Consider the following 6,468-nt stretch of genomic DNA (forward strand, 5'->3'; position numbering starts at 1 on the left):
AATCTGCCATATCGACTTTGGCGGTTTTTTTGCCAGCTTGTTCTAACGGTTAGAATATGGTAAAGTTGAGGTTAAAATAATACTCTAATAAGCATCATTCAATAGGATAAGGGGAAAGTCGTTGTGATGTTCCCACCCAGATTTTTTTACATAAACTTAAATCAAAATTTTGAAGGTGTACCTTCAAATGAAGCCCCCCAAAAATTTAGGCAAGACCGCCTATGCCAACTCTATGACGATGACAGCCAGAACAGAGGAGAGCGTCTATTACAGGGGTGGCCAGATTTTTTCTATTGCGCGTTCCCTTCTTAACCCTTCCAAAAGCTCGAGGTCCCCCCCTCACCCACCACCAAAGAATAAAATAAACTGCAACCAATTTTTGTTGCTAAGCGATTTTTTAATTCTGATGTCCATCTGCCAACTTCTGGAATCCACTTCATACCGATACCCTTCGAGGGTCCAAACGAAGCTAAACTAATAAAACTAAACCCCTCTCGTCCTCCTCTCACTGCTTTTGCTTTCTTCTCTTTCCAAGAATCAGTGAATTTTCTTGTTTACAACTTGTTTCCGTATGGATAATACCTATGTAGCTGGACTACCTACCTTATCCAAAATATTCAAAATATCTCATTAGGTACTCAAAAAGGTACATTTACACTTTTCTTTTGGCTCCCGTCAAAATAAGCTGAGCGGTCTCACTCAAAATGAGCTGGCGGTTCCCTCAAAATGGGCTCGCGGTTCCCAAGGGAACCGCGGTTCCCGGTTTGGCCACCCCTGGAGTCTATTATGACTGGTCAGTGATTTACTACAAGTACCTACACAATAACTTTGAGATGGTTTCGAACCCATTCAACTTTGAACTGGGTGATAAAAACTTGTTGTCTTTTGTGTTGAAACAATAGGATAGTTGTGAGGAACGCCAAAAGACTTGAGAATATGTATTAACAATTGAGGACAAGATTGTTAATAATAATAAAAATAATAGTAATTAACAAAAATATTGAGAGCCCAGGTCTACGGTATGATGTTGATTTTATTTTGGTCTATTTTCGGTCAACTGTGCTTGTGAAGAAGGCCAACAAGGACCGAAGAAGTCTCTCTAAAAAAGGCCTCATTGATCCCTATTGGCCGGCCCGATCGCTCACAGAATCTAGGAGGAAAATTTCCTTGGAGCAAATCGTTCAAGAGTTATCAGGTTATCACGAACCAAACAAATATACCTACAAACGAAATGCAAAATTGCCAAGTTCAAACTTCGAACCCCCGTTCGTTTGTTCAAAGCAAGTCGTAAACCTCAAGTGACTGCAATTGAGGAGCTGGGTGCAAAAAGGGCAATAAATGAAAATCACGTTCGTTTGTTCAAAGCAAGTCGTAAACCTCAAGTGACTGCAATTGAGGAGCTGGGTGCAAAAAGGGCAATAAATGAAAATCAAAAAAAAGAGAAAAAAAAAAGTATAGATCCTCTTGCAAACTGATATCTTGTAACATCTTAGTAAGATACCTATATCGATGGCGCTTGCTAGGAAGACCCATTAGTATCTGGAAGAACGGGATGTCCAGACTTTGACCATGGACTACGAATTTCCAACTGGGGTAGTCAAACCAAAATCTCCTTGGTATGGACGTTGCTCAAGAAGTTATTGTATCGGAATGAATGAATAAGTGAGTGAGTATAAATTTTTAATAGATGTACACTCAACTCAACAAAAGTAGGATACCTTTAAAAGGACCGTCGTGTCGTGACATGGATAAACATAATATTATTGTACCTAAGATTTTACGTACGTTCTCTTACAATGATATTTATGTACGTTAGTATATTTTCAAGTACCTACATAAATATGTGTCACATTAATTCTCGGATAAATATTATAGGGACTTGTGTTCAAATAGGCAATTTTAATAGGTACAAATGTAGGTACACTGCACCATTGCTATTATGTAAGCTGCATTACCTTAGTTACCTATAATAGTTATAGGCACTTGTATTTAAATAGGCAATTTTAATACAAATGTAGGTACAAAATACAAGGTACCTAATAGCTACATTACCTTAACAACAAAACCTATGTTGCCAGACCTAACAGAGGTACAGACTGGATATCTCTCCATTTGGGGAACACAATGAAATGCATTTTAAGTGCATCACTTAAATGCATGCACTAAGTGGTTCAATAATGCTGCGGTAACCCGAATACAAGTCCCTATTACAAATATACGCGTATTACAAGTACTTGCACCAGTGGAGTATCCAGCGATTTTCAAAATGGGAAGCTATAACCCATAGGTAAGTGTGTAGGTATTAACAGAATTTCGGCATCGAATGGATCAGAACACATCACATGCCTTTAGGCACATTCCATTTGTCAAGGGTCTAGGTTTGCCTTGCCGTTGGGATCAGGTTCATTTGAAGGAACTTCAAAACATCATTCACCTATGAAAATTGGTAATGAAACATTAAGTTGCAATGCCGATCTGCTGGTAGTCTTAGAATCCAGGTTGAATAATCACTTACATTTTGCGGTAGTTTACAGTCCTACACAGATGTATTGAAAGTACACAATAGGTATAGTACGTAGGTACATGGGAGAATCAATTTGATAATACACGGAGTAAATACCTACCTACCTATGTACCTAACTAATCTACATTAAAGGTGTGTATGATGCTAACAGAGCATGTATTTAATTTATAGGTACATCGTCAGCATTAAGCAAGAACATACATAGCTACATAGGTTTATCAAACACAGACCTACGACTACCACAGTACAATGTAGGTATTGGAAATAGGTACATACATTGGTAGGTACTCAGTGCATCATACAATACATAATATTATTAGGTAGGTAGGTACATAAGTACTTACATACATGGCTCCATGAACGACAGACTTGTGAGTGTAGGAGCATCAGTATACTCAGTAAATATCTACCTAAGTACCTACATATGTACATAATACTTCAGTAAGTACTAAGTTATGTTGTTGTGTTTAATACCTGTTGTACCTATCCTTGTATCACATATGGTTTAAAATGCCTAGATACGATTTTATACAAATAATATTACATAAAATATGATGTATACCTACCTACCTGTTACCTGTTGTATAATTTATACAAAGTTTTACGCTGATTAGAGATGCCATATTTATGTTGCATCGTATAAAACTCGGGTTTTGATTGTTGGGATGCACTTTTAACTTTTAAACTTTTAATTTGAAATTATGATATGCAGTTAGGCGAAGATTGCGTATACAAAGATTGTGGGTGCATTTTTAATCAATGATTAGGAGATGCAGACAAGAGATCCAAGTGTAAGTTGTTATTGTACCCAGAGGTGATAATTTATTATAATGTACCTATTTAGGCATGTGTGGAAAAAAATAGTTACGTATATAATTTTGTTTGTCTAGGCCTAATAGGCAGTTGTGGGTGTAGTACAATTATTATACGTACGTAGGTAGGTACGTTAGCTAGTTAGATATGTAGCTATAAGTAATGCAACCATTTACATTTTAAAACACAATAATATTATGTGTCTGAGGAATTATTAATTATTACCTACCTACCTAGTTGTAAACACAATAATATCTACATTCTACGTGTTAGCTAAATTAGCTTACTTATGCCATGGGAATTTGGATAACATGTCCTTCAGTGCAAAATTGTTTTAACTCAATTAGTAGACAACCAGCAAAATATAACAGACAAACAGAACTAGCAAAATATAATATCTAGGTACACATGAGAAAAATAGAATTGCAAATTCATTCACAACCCATACATAACCCAAGTAGTTATCTACGTATTCTAGGTATACAGTCTGACCAAATAGCCAAGGTTTTAAATGTTCTTGTGACTATTGCGACAAACTTCCCCCCCTAAATTCCGACGTCAAAGGGTTAACTGTAATAATTTTCCCTGTTATTGTATAATATGAAAAGTGCTTAATTAATGTACACAATTATGTAAACCTGTACCTACATACTACCAAGTAAAGCCACTATACTCTGTACCCTACTTGAAAGCGGAATAAAAAAACACGAAATTTAATAAAATACAAGCACAAAACAAGTGCCTAACAAAACCTACTAAATTACAGAAACCATAGAACAACATAAATTTCCACAGAAATCAAAAACAGTTTTCCGCAGTTAAATGAGTTTTAAAACATTTTTTTTTTTCCTCCTTTTTTATGAAAATGAAAATAATTAAAGCAAAGCTAGCCATATTTTTTTGTTGTTTTAATATAATTTCTTGTGATTTATAGTGAAAAACAGGCTCTTTGGAGGGCAGTAGGGTGATGGCGGTTGTTTTACCAAGTTGGTGTATTTCACTTCAGTATTCTATTAATTTTATTATTGTTGTGCAGTTTTTCACACAGAGCAAAACAACAAAACAGAAACAGATGGGAGTTGGAAATGCCTTGAAATTAAAAATCGACAGAAGTATCTCCTCCGCCCATTTTTGTTCTTGTGCCTAAAAAAGTAAAAAAAAAGCCTCAGTACACCTACCTAGATATCTGTTGAAAGTTATAATTTTAATCAAGGGGTTAGGGTGGTGGGTGAGAGAAGGGAAAAGGGGGGGGGATGAGGGCAGAGAGGAAGAAGGTGAGGGAATTTATAGAATCAAATCCCCCGCGGAGTTTAATGACTTAGAAAAAGGGAGGGAGGGGATAGAAGGAAAGATAGAGAGGGGAGGGAGAAGATGAAGAGTATGGAGAGGGAAAGAGGTGGTGATGGGGGCGGGAGAGGAGATAGGAGAAAATGGAGAGGGAGGGAATTTATTGGTCAAAATTCCCTCCGGAGTTCTATGACTGGAGGCAGCTAAAGGGAGGAGGGAATTTATATAGGGCGATGGGCGATGGGAGAATTAATTTAATAATACACGGAGTAAATACCTACCTATGTACCTAACTAATCTACATTAAAGGTGTGTATGGTGCTAACAGACCATGTAGGTAGGTACATCAGCATTCAGTAAGTACATACATAGCTACATAGGTTTATCAAACACAGACCTAGGAGAGTACAATGTATTGGAAAAAGGTACATAGGTAGGTATTTACTCAGTGCATACGTACACAATAATATTAGGGAGGTACATTTTATGTAAGTACAATTATTGCACATTACTCCATAAACGAGACCTGTTGTTGGAGTACCTACAAATAATGTAGGTGTAGGTGCAGCAGTATGTTCAGTAAATATCTACATAATTCTTCAGTAAGTACTCAGTAGGTATCACTACATACATAATGTTAGGTAGGTACATATAATATGTACGTAGTTCTATCAACCACAGACCTGGTGAGTACCTAACGTTCTGCTGGTATAGCAGTCAAGGTCCCAGACACTACAGAAGTACAGGCTGTTTGAAAGGTACTGTCCATGGACCGTGGATGACAAACGGGGTAGAATCTAATTGCACATTTTCTAACTTTACTTTTAGAACATACTTTTAGGAGCTCAAAATAACACCATAATCATGAGGGTTCGTTCCCAGCCGAGTCATAATAATAGTTCTGAAGGTTAGGTGGTAGAGAACGCCTCCGGTCTGCCGCATAGTGGTTCCTAACATATTTACCTTCCTCTTAAGAGTATATATTATACTTCTGAAGTCTTTTGTTCCTCTAATAAAAACAGCATCTCTCACAAAAATTACAATGAGGAGAAGGCAAGTGAACAGTTCGAAATATGGGGCCCCTTCTGCCCGTGATATCTGGTCAACCCTATACAACACTTGTAACAAGTATAACACCCTGTATACCGTGCTGCCCTGTAATTATGTAGCGCAGAAGTGCCGCGCTAACGCATCGCTCGGTTAATTTATTACCATTCAACAACCTGTGATCATCTTTCAAAATTCTAGCCAGGTTTCAGAGTTCAGCAAAGCGTAGAGCTTGAAGCTATTGTTGATGTTGTTCTCGTTGTTGGTGTGGAATATGGACGGTGGAGCTTTGTAATTTGTTACAACTTTGAGTTGAAGATGTTCTTTCTTCTTCTTTTCTTCTTCTTCTTCTTCAAGGTAGGTATTTTTCATCTGAGAACTTTCAAATGGTGAAGTGTGTGGTCTTTGAATTTGATTTAGCTCGGAGAGGTACCTTGGAAGGTGTTGAAACAAGTCAGTTTAAAATATAAATAATTCCGCTGAATAGCAAGTAGCGAGGTATGTGTAAGGAAGGTAGCGGCCGTTCCGTCTTCTGTAAGTAGAATAAAGGAAAAGGATTTAAAAGCAAAAACATGAGGCTTCATATTGCCCGGAAGCCCCTTCTCTCAATTCCAGGAAATCAAAAGCCATCACACCTTCAAAGTCAATACCGGGATTTTCAAAGTTGTGAGGAATACCTGGAGTCCTGGAGTGTACATGCTACAGTTTTATGTTGATGATGCTGCAGAGTTTTATTGATGCTATCCCGGAAAAACAAAAGGATGAGAGGGAATACTGCTGCCAAACCGGGGATTTTT

This window comes from Diaphorina citri, unplaced genomic scaffold (assembly GCF_000475195.1).
Source record: "Diaphorina citri unplaced genomic scaffold, Diaci psyllid genome assembly version 1.1 scaffold1462, whole genome shotgun sequence".
Classification (NCBI taxonomy): Eukaryota; Metazoa; Arthropoda; class Insecta; order Hemiptera; family Psyllidae; genus Diaphorina; species Diaphorina citri.